The sequence below is a fragment of the Octopus bimaculoides genome, chromosome 5 (genome assembly GCF_001194135.2).
Source record: "Octopus bimaculoides isolate UCB-OBI-ISO-001 chromosome 5, ASM119413v2, whole genome shotgun sequence".
NCBI lineage: Eukaryota > Metazoa > Mollusca > Cephalopoda > Octopoda > Octopodidae > Octopus > Octopus bimaculoides.
The window spans coordinates 122,633,410-122,650,336 of record NC_068985.1 but is presented as its reverse complement, the minus strand read 5'-3'; the positions used below and the strand labels follow the sequence as shown (position 1 = coordinate 122,650,336).

The 16,927-nt window shown below is 34.7% G+C and overlaps 1 protein-coding gene and 2 long non-coding RNA genes across 4 annotated transcripts in view; 2 read left to right on the top strand and 1 right to left on the bottom strand.

Moving 5' to 3' along the window:
- LOC106880932 (cAMP-dependent protein kinase type II regulatory subunit) overlaps positions 1–16,927 on the top strand; it is a 141,686-nt gene that overhangs the window by 37,379 nt on the left and 87,380 nt on the right. The window lies entirely within an intron of this gene.
- LOC106880933 (uncharacterized) overlaps positions 4,385–16,927 on the bottom strand; it is a 31,881-nt gene continuing 19,338 nt past the window's right edge. Inside the window, exons 2-3 of the long non-coding RNA XR_001410793.2 lie at positions 8,774–8,861; positions 4,385–4,488 (exon numbers count right to left, since the gene is read on the bottom strand). This is a non-coding gene — a long non-coding RNA (uncharacterized LOC106880933). The remainder of the gene's footprint in view (positions 4,489–8,773; positions 8,862–16,927) is intronic.
- The window catches only part of LOC128247834 (uncharacterized), a 6,746-nt gene continuing 4,233 nt past the window's right edge, over positions 14,415–16,927 (top strand). Inside the window, exon 1 of the long non-coding RNA XR_008264155.1 lies at positions 14,415–15,257. This is a non-coding gene — a long non-coding RNA (uncharacterized LOC128247834). The remainder of the gene's footprint in view (positions 15,258–16,927) is intronic.

Genomic DNA, 16,927 nt, shown 5'->3' with positions numbered 1-16,927 from the left:
GAATGACTATAGCACTTATTCTATTGTGCTCGCTCTCTCTCTCTCTCTCTCTCTCTCTCAGATGCTAATTTACAAAGATGTACACTTGCGCTCAAACAGGCATACACAATGGGTTTCCATACAGTTTCCTCTCTACCAAATTCACTCACAAAGCATTGGATGAACTAGAGCAATGCTAGAAGAAACTTGCCCAAGTTATCACACAGTGATACTGAACCCAATACCATGTAGTTGCAAAGTGAATATGTTAACTGTAAAGCCAAGTGTAAATATTCAAACTCTGAGGTTTTTCTGTGCACATACAGCAAAAAAATCTGTAAACTATAAATGGTTAATAGGGTCTTTGTTGCTAAGCCATTAAAAAAAACATTTTGGTAAAGTATGTAAAAGTGTTCAGGCTTTATTCGTCATGTTTAAATTTTTTACAAGATTTTTCTAATCAATGTAGGTGCAGGTGTGGCTGTGTGGTAAGAAGTTTGCTTGCCAGTCACATCGTTCTGGGTTCACTTCCGCTGCATGGTATCTTGGGCACATGTCTTCTACTATAGCTTCAGGCAAACCAAAATCTTGTGAGTGAATTTGGCAGGCAGAAATGGAAAGAAGTCCACCATGTGTGTGTGTGTGTGTGTCCCACCACCACTTGACCACCAGTGTTGAAGTGTGTACATTCCTGTAATTTTGATGTTTGGTAAAAGAGACCAACAGAATAAGCACCAGGCTTTAAAATGTAATAAGTAGTGGGATTGGTTTGTTTGACTAAAAGTGCTTCCAGATGTTACCCCAACCTGGCCGCAGTCATGACAAAAAAAAACAATAAAAAAACAATGACATTCAGTTGTGTTTTTGAGGGTGGAACATCTACTGTGGCAGAAAATCAGATTATTTAAGTCTGGAATACAATGTGGGCTAAATTTAGCCAATATATGTTTATGTATTAACATAGTTTCTACTACAACTATAGAATATATTTCTGTTTCTATTGCAACACATTTATTTTTGCTTATTCTTATATTTTGTTTTTTTAGATTTTTTTATTTTAATAAATTAACTTTGTATTGCTGTTTAGCCCAAGGTTAGCCCTGATGAAGCAGACCTATGATCAAAGGCAATCCAGTCATTTTATATCTCTAGGATATTACATTTTCCAATGTATTTTTTTTATATTTGTAAGAGTATGATTTGAGGGCAATTTAGTGACTCTTCCTAGTACATTTAACAGCTAAATAATAGCTCTCTTACCCTCATTAATGCATTATATTATTTCACAAAAAGGATGATGAAGAGAAATGTGGTTACATATACATGTACACACACATTTTCTATAAAATATTTTAACATAAAATTCAGTTGAGATTGTATTTGAACAATAGGTTTTATGGTCATTTAAGATATTACAGCAAAAATAAATATTTTCTAAACAATATCAAATATTACTCACCAACTCACCAAATTTGTTTGTTTAAAAATTTATTATAAATTCACTAAAATCAATTTATGGCCACCTTAAAATGCAATAGCTTATACATTTTATTTGAATGGTAACTATATTTTATCTTCAAAAATATTTAATGGAGAAACTAAAATAGCAAACTCTGACAGCAAAAAATATTAATTTAAGCCGATTTTAGTGTTTTTATAATACTGTTTTTTCCAAAATCAAGAATGCTATTTGTTCCCCAAGAAAGATCTCAAAAACTTACTGCATGTCCTTGAGAAAGCTTACAGTTTTCAAAAGCCAATTTTATCTCCAGAGAAGGATTATTTATGTTAAACTTATCGTATCTCCATACTGTATAAAAGTAAGAAAAAAATGCAGACTATAAGTGATCAATAAGATTTATATTCTTTTATTCTTTCAACCTTGAATTTTTAGTCAATCATACGAAAGGCAAAGTTGATCTCATTGTGATCTGAACTCAGAGCACAGGGTGTTGGAACAAATACTGCATTGCACACTTGGCTGACAAAATTTTAACTTGCATCTGCAACTGTTCTTCCGTTTAAATATTATTTTAGCGTCTTAATCATAGCCTTATCTATATAATCCTTATGTTATTCTTTTGTCAGTGTTGAACTTAAAAGTGATCTTAGATTCAATAATTTTACTCCAGCAATGATTTGGAAAAATATTCATTTACTTAACTCTTTTGAATTCACCATGTCTGACACCTTGCTTGGCTCTTTTGATATGAAAAACCCAAAACAATATTTTCATATTTAAATTAAATCATTCCTTCATAATTTTATGTAAGAACCTTTTACTGTTTTTTAATTTATGTAGGCTATGGACAACCTGCAGATCACAAAACTTTCTAAATGGAGTAGCTAACAAAAATAAACTTTGAATATTTTGGTAGTGAAGCCCACCTAATGATGAGCCCATACCTGATGCAGCCTCCCTCTCAAAAAAATTACCCATTCCTGCTTTATGTCATATATACCAGTATAGTATATCAATAAATAAATGAGTCAGTGAGAGACTCTGCATGGTTACTCAATATATTAGAAATAATAGTCAAATATCCCTTAAATAATGAGGTAATATAAACTTGAATACTCTAAGTGGTGATTAGAACCTTTTTGAGCATAGGTCAGCATGACTAGAATTGAACTGAAATTGAACAGCAGCAATAAAATGAAAAAGTTTTAGATTTCTTTTTTAATCCCTTATTCAGGTGGAACAGAAGTGCCCATAGCCCTTTTTAGAGTCTCTGAGCCTGGTGGGAGAAAGGGAAGGAGAAACGTACCCTTAACTAAATAATTGACTCAAATGCTTTCAACAGAGTGAAGTTTGCTGAAAATACCCAATGGCTAAGTAACAGTGTTAATCCGGGCAATGGATTAAGCCTCCTGTTAAAATAGGCCACAGAACAATTTGAATTTAGGATGTCCACTACCTTGGCCTGATACCTTCTTTATCAACCCCAAAAGGATGAAAGACAAATTGACTTTAGTGGGATTTGAACTCAATGCCAAAATCCTGAGCAAAACTGTAAGGGATTACATTTGATATTTAAATGCTTCAGACAATTCATTGTTATGTTTCACTAAATCCGTCTAAATTCTGTTCTCCCCCCCCCCCAAAAAAAAAATTCATTAAAACATAATATTTGGATAAATTTGATTCCTGAAAAGGTTAATGCTGTCAGGGTGATGATTTTTCTGATTAAATAACTATATTTAGTTTTGAATCTACATTTTGAGCTCATTGTGCCTTTCCTGGTTTTAGAATGGATATACAGTGTCCCTGCATTCTTGTAAGAGGCTATTAAACAGACTTGTAATAAAAAGGCATATGGTTGTAAAAATCAATTTTTGATGAAATCAGTAACAATAATACATAAGGGTTTGATTCATTCAACTATATTCCTTCTCTTGGAAGTATTGGACTTTTCCCTAATAAACAGAATCATTATCATGATCAATGCAACTGGATTGGCAGAATTGTTAGAGTGTTGGACAAAATGCCTGGTATTTTTTCTGGCCCTTTAGAAATGGAGTTCAAATCCTGCCAAAATCAATTTTGCTTTTTATTTTTCTTCCTCCTGAGATCGATAAAGTACCAGTTAAAGTACCAGATAAAATAATGGTGTCAGTATAATTGACTAACCCACTCCTTTAAGATTTGGGGCTTTTTGCTTATCTTAGAAGCAATTAGTATGAAGAATACCCCTGGCTTGTTCACTCTTTATGATCAATATTTGCTTGATATAAGAATCATTCAATGATATGATAGACCTGTCAGCCTGAGACCATTTATGCAGAATGGTTCTAACATTAGTAATTTCAATCTTCAACAAGTGTCTTTAGCTGATATATTTCTTTTTCCTTTATGAAACGATCAACACAACCACCCAACCTGAATTTAAATGGGTTGTGATAAGCTAAAGTGAATGTAAAATGATAGGGAAATATCAAAAATGTTCAGCATCACTCAAATCTTATGAATTCCTCAAATTAATGCCTGCTTGTCATGGAATGCATTAATGTCATATTTCATTCCTTTCAGAGATTAAGATATTAAGTGCATTTAAATGTCTGTCATGTCATCCCTGCACTAGTCACTTTAGGATATGCATAAGCTACACAAATTTTACTGCACTTTTACTGCAATTATATCGTCATATGCAATCAAAAGATTAATTTCAAACACTCTCCTTAAAATGGCATGCATTGGCATAAATAGAAATTTTCAAGGAAAGATTTTCAAAATCTTACTTTACAATGAATTGCTCAGTTGACCCTATTTTGTAACTATTCACAAAGCAACGACTCTGTCTGAAGAGCAATACCAAGTTGATGAAATTTGTTACAATTTTAATTAAACAATTTTTGACAACAGAGTCTTTGTGCTGAACCCCACTGTAAATTATTACAGGGAAATTCAACTTTTTGTCTGGGAAATTAAATATACAGTCGCACTAAAATTACACTTACCCTCGCTGAGACAGCTACTGCACTATACAGGTTTCTTTCAAAACAATGGAACTGAAACAACATATAAATGTAATATCATTGTTAAAGAGACAACAAACATTAAGGCAAGGCAAACATCTCAAGTCATATACAATATTATTATTGGAAAAAATTCAGTCTTACGGCTGTTTCTGGGGCATGGGACATTCTGTCATCAGAGACAAATCGGGAAAAATAGGGAAAATGAGAATGGTATATATGAGATGATGACATAGAGGAAGGGAGTAAAGGAATAAGGAGATGGAGAAACAGAAGAAAAGAGAAGCATAAAAGCTGAACTATGAACTTTTATGCTACTTTTTGCTTCTGTCTCCCCATCTCCTTATTCCTTTACTCCCTTCCTCTATGTCATCATCTCATATATACCATTCTCATTTTCCCTATTTTTCCCTATTTGTCTCTGATGATGGGATACTTTGGGATATCCCAGAATCAGCTGTAAGACTCTGAATTTTTTCCAATAATAATATTGTATACTATTTGAGATGTTTGCCTTGCCTTAATATTTGTTGTCCTCTTTAACAATTATATACCTGCTGCATTGGAAATCTGCAATGGCTCCATAACTACTGTCTCATCTATAACCTTGAGGCCCTAGTAATCCATTATAGTACTTACCTAGCATACCTAATCATTTAGATCACCTGTGAACTAAACCCCATACTTTGTATAAATATAATAGCTAGTTGTGATAGGTATAAATTAATGCAAACAGACCAGTGTTTTCACTTTTGCTCTTTGCCTATAGCAAGAATCTTTCTGCAAAATTATAGTGTTCTTTTTACTATTTGCGGGTAAAATTCCTTTCTAAATTGTAGTATGCATCTTTGACTGCAAGTAATGCTCATCTGCAAAGTGTAACTGAGGACTCTGTCTATGACTAGAAGTCAGTAGTCAATATCTCAGTGAATCTCCCCATCTCAGCATTTCTCAACCTTTTTACTCTTAAGAAACTTTTCAAATGCATTACATGTTTCAGGGAACCCTTATATAAAATGTTGTATCTATATTGATCTTTTTTTACTCTATGTATCATAAAGTTAAATTTCATATGAAAGAAAAGTGTTTTTGAAATGTTATCATCATCATCGTCATTGTTTAATGTCCGTTTCCATGCTGGCATGGGTTGGATGGTCTGACTGAGGTCAGGAGAGCCAGCGGCTGCACCAGGCTCCAATCTGACCTGCCCTTCTTAAACCCAGCCACTCCAAGAGTGTAGTGGGTGCTTTCTATGTGCCACCAGCACAGGAGCCAGTCAGGCAAGCTTGGCATCGATCACATTCGGATAGTGCTTTTTACATACCACTGGCACAGGAGCCAGTCGGTGGGGTATTGGCATCGGCCACATTCGCGTGGTGCTTTTTATGTGCCACTGGCACAGGAGCCAGTCAGGGGGTACTGGCATCAGCCACATTCAGATGGTGCTCTTTATGTGTCACCAGCATGGAAGCCAAACAGCGGGTACTGGCATTGGCCATGTCCAGATGGTGCTTTTTACGTGCTACTGGCACAGGAACCAGTCAGGAGGTACTGGCATTGGCCACATTCAGATGGTGCTTTTTACGTGCCACTGGCACGGGAGCCAGTCAGGCAAATTTGGCATTGACCACGTGCAGATGGTGCTTTTTACGTGCCACCAGCATGGGAGCTAGTCAGGGGACACTGGCCACCACTACGATTTTGGTTTTACTTGACTCAGCAGGTCTTCTCAAGCATGGCATATCACCTGACACATCGGGGGTCCTCTTAAATGGGCCGGACATGCAACACTGGCATTGGCCATGGCTGTGACCTCACTTTAGTTGCTGGGTCTTCTCAATCACAACATATCTTCAAAGGTCTTGGTCTCCTGTCATTGCGTCTGCAAAGCCCAATGTTTGAAGGGCCCAATGTTAAGCCATGTTAAATCCCTCAGACACCACAAAGAAGGTGATTTCATCTTAACCAAGACTTTGTTTACACCAAATCCCCTTCCAATTAAGAAGGAATTTATCCAATATGATCTCCTTACTACCTAGAGAAGCCATGATTTTGAATATGCCTTATTACAAATATACTATTAAACACAAAAATAACATATAATTAGCCTATTTATTTCTATTTCTCATAGAACCCCTAGCAACATTCTTTATCTTTCATGGAACTCCAGTTAAGAATCATTACTTGGTCTTCATAAATAACACTGCTAGGAAGTTCAACTGCCTTCTATTGTTTTAATGAAAACTGATCTTCAGATTGAATATGCATCCACCAAATCCAGATTTTACAGAATAGTTTTCTTTCCTAACATAATGACTTGGCTAATAGAATTTCTTTCAAAATCAATGCATTCTCATGATTTGAACTCGTTACCTTTTCCATGAGTAATATCATACATAGTTTGGTTTTTTATGTGAATTCTTATTCTTTTACATAATCCTTTCCCCTTTGTCCCTTCTCTTTCACACTAACCTTTCCTGTCTTTTCCATTATTCCTGTCTGCACCACTGCCAAACACTATCCCTCTGTTTTTCTCTCCACCACCACAATAGACCTGAGCCTTACATCATGCTTTGCTCTTTCAATTCCTTGCTCATTCTATCTTTCAACAATGGAGGTTTTTTTAACTTTGTGAGTTACAAGGCAACTTCACTAGCGCTGGTACCATGGAAAAGGTATTCAGAACACTACACTATAAGGTGGTTAACAAATCAAGCAGAAACAATTCAAGGATGAGAGGTATACTTAGAGGACTACCAAGAGGGCTGAGAGAGACAATGCAAGGTTGAGAGGACTATCAAGAACAAGACAAGCTCTAGGATTGTGCCTTTAAAAAATGCACTCAGTACACTCTGTAAAATGGTTGGTGTTAGGAAGGGCATCCAACTTAAGTAGTCATGTCAAAATAGCACTGGAGCAAGATGCAGTCTTACAATCTATTGGATCCTTTTGAACCATCTAATCCATGCCAGAATGGAAAGCAGTTGTAAAATGATGATAAGCAACATGAATGTAGTTCTGTCTACTTATATCATTTTAACTAAATATCGTGCTATTATTCATCTTTTAATTTAGTTGATTAATTCCTCTATTTTATGGATGCTGTTATCACCAACACTTTCATTGATACTGACATATTTGTGTTTGTTCTACAGTAAATATTGCGTCTTTGCACTGTTTGGTTTATATAACATGTTATCAGCCATTAAACATTTTAAGTGCTTACTCCCCATACTGATATTGTTTCCCTTTGAAAACTCTTCTTTTCAGTTCTATCTTTCGTCTTTACAAGTATATAAAACTTGATAAACTAAAAAGTGTAATTGATGTTAGACAAGTTTAAGTAAAGAGTCTGTGTTCATTACGTATCCAAGAACTTGGATCAGTAATGTAGTTTAGTCTTAATCAATGTGCTATTAGCAGGAGTCTCTTCTTGATAACATTTGAGGTAGAAAGAACTCCACCAATTGTGATGCAAACTAAACCCACTCAGTTTTGAAACCTCAGGCACCACAAAACTGTGACAATAACAATAGTTATAAAAACAATGGTACATGTATCCAACATTGAAAATAAATTTATTTTCAATACCAACAAGTTAGACCAGACATAGTGAACCACTGTGAATGTATGTAAACAACTGGATGCATAGTTTTGTAGTAAATAGAAGAGCAAAGGATGAAATAACAATTCAATTGTACCTCTTTGTCTTGACCTTTCTCAGGCCTTTGTTTACTTTTTTTTTTAATTCAGAATTTCCAATAACAATAACAACAAGCATCACAGTTTGTAACCCAAAGCACAATATAAACATTCACACAGAAACACATGCATGCACACACACACACACACACACACACACACACAGAAGCTTGGTACAGTTTCTGTCTACCAAATTCACTAATAATTCATTTTCTTGGAGCTATAGTAGAAGACATTTACCCAAGAGGCTCCACAATGTTAATAAATTCAAAACCACGTGGTTGGGCAATGAACATTTAACCACGCAGCCAGACCTTGGCCTAACTAATTTTTGGAAGTACACAGTGATACATACATACATACATATGAGAGAGAAAGAGAGAGACTAAAAGGTATTATATTAGATAAATGAATTTATAAATATACAGACATTTTTTATTAAATTGTGTAAAGCTTCAAATATATCTCAGTGTTATTGCTTTTATAGCTTTATTTAAAATTCTAAATCTCAATAAATTTTCCAAATATTAGCTCATCTTAGGGTAATGAGTTACAATGCTGTTTTAAGAACTGAGATGGGTGAGAATTAGGTAGATGAAGAAATATTTTTCCATACCTTTTAAGCATTTACAGAATATAAAGCAAGTGTGATGACATTGACAATTCATAGGTAGCATCTGCATTTCGTACCCACCATCAAATTCCTGTAATAATTTCAATAAAATTGATTCTCATCACAAATATACTTATTACCTCAGTACTTTTTTTTTACTTTTCATTGTTTGGTCAAGAGGAAAATACAGTATTCATAACCTTTGATATTTCTCAAATATTGGGTGAGATTAATGTAACTTATGCTTATTTTTAACATGTGTAAGTCTGCAAGAAAATGTTTACTGCTAAGGAAATTCCAGACAGTTGACATTTTGAATGGATTGGATAAAGTGCTCCATGCAGTGCCTAAGCAGTGAGACACTAAGGAGGAGAGAGAGAGATGTTCTGAAAGTGGCCTTGGATGGAGGTTGTATACAACTAGATAACTTGTCAAAACAAAACCTGTCATAGTAGTGTTAGAATAGGCGAAGAGGTGACAACATTTCTATGGAACAGAGCTTATGTTGTGAGAGAGTTTATTCAAGTGTAACAGTCCTAATTTCAGCCACCGCTGAGGAAGACTGGTTAGAGTTGGTCTCTTTCATTGTTGTCCATTTTGGGTGCCTGAAATCTTTATCCTTTGACCAGCATGCTATCGGCTCTAAAACTGCGGATCCCAATAGAATAATTAATTATATAATATATATATATATATATATATATATACATATATATATATATAATATTGTGGTGATGGTCAAAATCGAAACTATATCTAGATCTGATTAATCTGGCCTGATAAAGATTATACAATGACAACAACAACAATAGAATGGTTAGTTTGAGTAAACATTGATTTAACTCACTCATGTAAAGTACTTAAGATAGCTGAGATGCTACAAATAGTGGAGCAGTAGATTCTCAATATTTTATGATATCTAAAATTTTAATATGCAGAGAGAGAGAAAAAGAGAGAGAGAGAAAAAGAGAGAGAGAGAAAAAGAGAGAGAGAGAGAGAGAGAGAGGGGGGCAGGGTGGAAAGAAACAGACAATGAGCTAGGGAAAACATCAAATTAACTTAAAGTTGATGGATAGTTTTGTTGGTTTACATAGTAACCAAGATTGCTTTTTCTCTCATAAGAATATATATAGGTTTTCATTGGTTGCTTGCCTTATGCCAATACAAAACATTTGATCAGATCAGAATTAGCTTTGTTCAAGGAAAGTTTAGCTTTTTTTCTAACCATGTACTTTGGTTTATCTAGATTACTGTCAGAATTATCAGTTTATTCGAAAACATATGTCTAGAATGTAAGATAAAAATTTTGGGAAATAACCTTATCAGTCTGAACGATTGCCAGCCATGGCACCATGAATCTTCTTAGAGTTGAACTGAACAATTTGAAGAATGAAAATTGAAAGCAATTTGATGTGTCCTCCCAGAACAGCAACTATTGTTGGGTATGAGTGAGCATATGCAAATCTCTGTGGTTAGAGCTTGCTTATTATCTGAAAAGTTTGTGGAAAGTTTTTGAGATGCTTTATGCCAATAACCATTATTATGGAGTAAAGATAATTTGCCAACATAACATGGCAGTCCTGGTTTAGGATGAATGTTGCTGTAATTTAGCCCCAGGAGACATCGTCTCTAGTTGGCTATACAACGTGATCCTAAACCAGGACTGTCATGTTATGTTGGCAAATTACCTTTACTCCAAAGTACTGTTGCTGAATATCTCACATTTACAAATAGTAACCATTATTACATTCAAATGGAGTTCAGTAAGAATTTTGTTTTTTATCTGTTTGCTAATTTTTTAATATAATAAAGTAACAAATAGCTATTACATTTAGATACATTAAATTTAGTACTCCATTTATTTAAATATATTTAGATAGTCTTGTTGGCATTGTATCAAGAACAAATATATTTGCAATATACTGGAATAAAATTTTTACCCTGTTTTGAAATATGCTTCCTTATTGGTTCTGCAAATTTTAAGCTATTACACACACTTACATGCATGTACACACACACACACTTACATGCATGTACACACACACACACACACACACACACTTACATGCACACACTCACATGCACACATGCGCACACACACACACACACATACACACACCACATGCACACACACATTTACAAAGAAAAGTTTGACAGTGATTTCGAACTTTTACTGATCATTGTTTTTATCAGTCTGATGAAGACGACTACTGGCAAAACTTAAAGTTTTAAAACTTAAACTTTAAAAGTTACTACAGTTCTATATTTAAGAGATGAGGAATTATGCACATTATTTCCATTATTTATATTTGATGGATATTTGTCCTGGGCATATAGCATAGTGGTTAAGAGCGTGGGATACTAACCCCAAGATTCCAAGTTCGATTCCAGGCAGTGACCTTAATAATAATAACAACAACATCAAAAAAATACCTTAGGAATGAGAACCCAGGTTCAAAATTTCTCCAAGACACCTGATGAAGGCTGGAGGATATATCAGCTGAAACATCATGTTAACAACAAAGATGAGGACAAATATCCGTCAAATATAAATAATGTAAATAATGTTTAAAGTTACTATCAAACATTTCCTTGTAAAAGTACATTTTACACATTACTTAAATCTGTTGAGTTTCTCTCAATGAATGTCTGACTATCTTCATATATAAATTTACACACAACAAACACACACACACACATGATAGATAGATACATGTGTTTGTATGTATGTTTGTGCATGTACGTATATTACATATACAGGACGTTCATGCTAAATTTGAAAGTTTGCATAAAAGAAAAGCACAATATTCCATCCAAAAATAAAAGTATTTTAGAAAATCAAAATATATCAACTAGATTATAGTTGGGAGATAAGTTTACACAAACCAGCCACCCTCAACTCCTACCACAGCCCCAAGACGGCTCCTGAGCCTAGTGGTAGCATTCCTTACTGAATCCTTTGGGAGATCTCTGAACACTTCCTTGATCTTGGCTACCAGCTCAACCTTGGTGTTGCAGGTAGAGTGGTTGGTGTCTTTTTCAGCCATGCCCCACACATAGTAATCCATTATATAACAACTGAGGGGATTAGGAAGCCAGAAAATGGGTCTAGAAAAGTCATAGAAATCTTCTGACCACCACTTCTGACTCTTTCTGGAGATATTGCAAGGAGCCTTGCAGCAACTACCTTCTCCAGTCAGGGTTTCATCACAGTCTCCAGCAGCTTCATGTAGCAGTCTGAAATGATCCTAGGGCAACATGATATCACCCTCACTGGAGACACACCCAAATACCATAAGAGTTTGGGAGAACTTGGTTTCATGATGTCCATGTCATGTTTTACAGCATTTACAGTGTTCACAGAGCACCGAGCAGCAGCCATGATGTCGATATTTTGATGCCTAGCGTGAATCAACATGATAGAAGTAACTCTCTTTCAATATTCAAAGGGCTTCCAGTCCCCCATGTCAGCTGACTTTTTCCCAACTACAACTTTAATTATTATATTCTTTAATGCAATGTCGTTAACTGTGCACCTATACATCAAGCTGTTCCAGTACCTTGTCCAATATCCTGCCAGTAGAATTTAGTGAATGAGGGAAAAACTGCACAGAAGTTAATTTCATATGTGTGTGTGTGTGTGTTTGTGTGTGTGTGTGTGTGTGTGTGTGAATTCCAATGAAGTGTCTACCAGACATATACTGAATTAAATTAGATTCAAATCATATTGTCTCACTTTTTATCAATTAATTTTGTGTGTAATCTCAAAAAATTGTAATATCGATGTGTTTTTTAATAACTTTGACCCAGTTTTCTCCAGAATTTTAATTACTCATTTACTATACATTTAAGCATTGTCTTTTGTTTTGTTCATCATCATCAGCATAAAGATTATCAGTTATTTTTGTATGATTTAATTGTTTGATAAAGAAATGGCATAATGCCAACCTAAAAGATCTTCCTTAAGCATTTTTATTTGAATTGAACATCTAGTTGCCTTATTCCTAATTTACTATGGAATTAAACACAACCAACCTAGAATTTCTTTGTACATATCAGTTCTGTGTTTCTCAGAAAGTGACACAAGCCATTACATTGCTTTAGTAAAAATACTTCCAGCCACATCTTAATTAAATGAGTATTTTAACTGAGTCTACATCTTAATACAAACTATATAAGATGGATGGGAGGCTTTTAAATTTTGATTCTGCATTCTTATATGTACTATATCTACACAACTATTTTTTAAATAAGTTATCCTTCAGGTTTTCTTTAAAAAAATAACCTTTTTTCTTTTTTTTCAAAATGTATTCTAGTTCATACAAGATTTCATAAGAAATTGTATAAGATGGAATGACAACATTTAAGTTTTGAGTTTGCATTCTCATTTAGTGTGTTAACTGTTCACCTGTCCTGCACATCACATGATATACAGGAATATATTTCCCTAGCATCTATACATAATATTTGATAAATGTTTCTAGAATTTTTTCCAACTAGCAGAGTAACTTCAGACTTCTAAAAGGAAAGCTTTATATTGCCCAGAACATATGAAAGAAATGTTAACTAAAATTATGAAAACAAACATAGCCATTTAGGACAAACTTATGAAAATACTTTGGACAAGCAGTTATTAGTGTGTTGAATAATATACCTTGTGAAGTTTGTTCCTGTTTTCTGCATTCTGTGTTCAAATCACCTTGCCTTGCACCCTTTCTGTGGTTACAAGAATAATTACCTGTCTAGGTTGTTGAATTGGCAGAATCATTAGAACATTATATGAAATTCCTCATGGCATCAGTCTGGGCAATCTTTGTTCTGATAACAACACCTGCAACAGCATTAATATCGGTCTTGCATTTCCCTTGATCAGTGTTGCTGTTGAGAGAGGAAACTTCCATGCATGAACAAATGTTAGTCTTCAAGATAAGCAGCTTCGAACACCAAGGTTCATATGCTCTATGAGGATATATCAAGATGCTATCAAAGTGGATTTCAAAGCATTTTTATTGTGTGCATAGCTTTAGGCATACAAGTAAATATACATTAAATATTGTAAGAATATAAAGATCAAAACGAAAAGAATATTTCAAGAATTGTCATAGATTGCTATACATTTCTTGTACTACTAGTTTAGGTAAGGTTTATTAAGCTATATGAATCTTGTGAGTAGTATTTTGTGCAGGTCTGAAGTAGACAGTTCACTTTTAAGACTGATTTAAGAAAGTAATTACTTGTTATTATCGGCTTTGAAGAGGGGCAGAGCTCATAACTCCTGCTGATCCACACATATGAGTTAAGTCAATACAGTTAATGTCTATTTTGACCTAACAGATTCCTCACTGACCCTTCCACACAACCTTTCTGGAGAGAAAGTATAGAGAAAAGTATTTTATATAGTTTGTTTAGATTAGGTGAAACGCAGTAGAGATGATCCAGTGATGCAGGTACATCAAAAGTATTCTGGTTGGTTGGTGTTGTATGATGTTTTTGAGTTCAAAAGAGCTAAAGCAATTATTGTAGCATTGAAAGAGAAAGCGGGAGAATAAAAGACATCAATGGATTAGTGAATGTAAATATGTTGATAATTGAAGACTTGCTCATCAGATATATGGCCCTTTTTTTTTTGGATATGTTTGTAAATGGCAAAGCACCATCACAGGCCAATGCTCTAATATTCAGTACACATCCATTGATGGAAAGAGAACTTACCAAAAAAGTCAAGTTTAGTGCCTTGAAAGTAGATTGAGTTTATTTTCTTAATACATAGTTTCTAAAAATATAACTGTGCTATCTTGGATCAAATAATAAAATATGAATTAAGGGTCCAAACAGAATCATTTTTATAGATACAACCTTTTAATGTAACTTTTGAATTATAGAACCCCACTTTGAAAGCAAACTGATGTATCCTTATAGAGTAGCAAATATAAGTCTCAGTGGCAGGAGTATATTGTTTAAAGACTTTCTAAACTGTTCCCTAGATGATGTCATTCACCAGTAAACTAATGTTTTCAAACGGAGTTATGTCAAAACTTTTCCCTTTTAAATATAATGAAATAACAGTGTGCTATTACATTTAGATGCCATTTTATAGCTCCATTTCATTTGCTAAGAGATGAAAGATAAGATCTAAATTCACATACAAGTTTCTGACTTTAATATCATAAAACATTCTAACCTAGGTGTGAAGGTCTAAATGTATTGTTTGTCATAGACTTTGTTTAAATTGGAAAACATTCTCATTTTTATGAGCGCAGTTTTTGATGTATGCAAGTAAATGTACATTAAATTAAATATTGCTTGTGAGAATATAAAGATCAAAACAAAAAGAAAGGGATAGGGAAACACATTCCAGAACATTTATACAGTTGTAGTAGATAAACAGCAATTGAGATTTTTACTATTCTTTTTTATTTATACACAAATAATCAAGAAGAATTTACCAACAGAAACGGTCATCAAGCAATCAATGCTTCAGACTAAGGTAATCATTTCAGTTTTTAACACGTCTTTAAATATTGGAAAATGGGCTCCATGAAAAATACAGCGAATGTATAAATGAATGGTTCATAAAAAAGGTAAAAGGATGCAGGCATAGTTGTGTGGTTAAGTAGTCTGATTTTCAGTTACATGATTTTAGGTTCAATTCTGGAACTGACCAATGTCTAGTAAGTAGAATTTGGTTGACAAAAACTGTCACCTCCTCCTTTCCTGATTTTCTTCTCTGCATTGATTCAATATAATTTATTTCATCAAATTTCTGTTCCCATATTTAAGATGAGGGTCACCTCACTTCCAAACTTGATTCCTTCATGGTAATTTCTTTTCGTTGCCAGTACCGCCTGACTGGCCTTTGTAGGGTTTTCGAGCGAGATCGTTGCCAGTGCCCCTGGACTGGCTCTTGTGTGGGTGGCACGTAAAAGACACCATTTCGAGCGTGGCCGTTTTCGTGCGGGTGACACGTAAAAGCACCCACTACACTCTCTGAGTGGTTGGCGTTAGGAAGGGCATCCAGCTGTAGAAACTCTGCCAAATTAGATTGGAGCCTGGTGTTGCCATCCGGTTTCACCAGTCCTCAGTCAAATCGTCCAACCCATGCTAGCATGGAAGGCGGACGTTAAACGATGATGATGATGATGATGATGATGATGATAGAAATGTTTCATTTTAATACTTCAGAATTGAGATGCTATCTATCAACATGGCTTGTTTTTGTTTCAGTGTAAACATTTTCCCAACATAACAGCTTGGAGAATTGCTTGGCTCTCAGATAAAAAAAATTGGAAGTAGTTGCTGGTATTGATTTCAGCCAACTAAATTTGTATGTGTGTGTGTGTGTGTGTGTGAGAGATCATCATGTGTGTGTCTGTTTATCATCATCATCATCATCATCATCATCGTTTAATGTCTGTTTTCCATGCTGGTATGAGTTAGTTTGACAGGAGCTGGCCAGACTCCAGTTGTCTGTTGTAGCATGATGTCTATGACTGAATGGGCTTCCTAACACCAGCACACTTTATGGAGTGTGCTGGCTGCTTTTTATATGCCACTGGCATGGGCGCATTCTCTGTGGCACTGACACTTGTAAAGGACAAGCTTGTATGTACAGATAACTGCAGATACATACATACATACATGCATACATACATACATGCATGCATAGTTAAGATGATGGCTTCCTAACCATTTGGTTTTCAGTTTAGTTCCTTTATGCAACAACTTTAACAATTGTCCTCTTTTATAAGCCCAGGCTAAACATTGCCTTATGAGAAAATTTGGTTGATTGGGAAACTATGAAGGATCTTGTTTGTGTATGTGTGTGTATGCTTGTGTATAGATGTGTGCATCCTTATGTTTGTGTCTTACCACAGTACCAAGCCTAAAAAAGTAAGTTGTTGATGTCATAAGAATTTATAAACTTTCAAGAGAATGCCAAATAATTCTTTTTTTGGAATTGGTTCTCCAAATACATAGAAAGATATAATTAAATCCAAAAGGGTTTTTCAACCCAATATTTACATGCTATTTATTTATAGCTTTTTATTCCTTTGGGGATGCTAAGTACCAGTCTATTCTGGGAGAGATTCTTCTTCTCCTCTCTCTCCATATCTCTCTCTTTCTCTCTCTCTCTCTCTCTCTCTCTCTCTCTCTCTC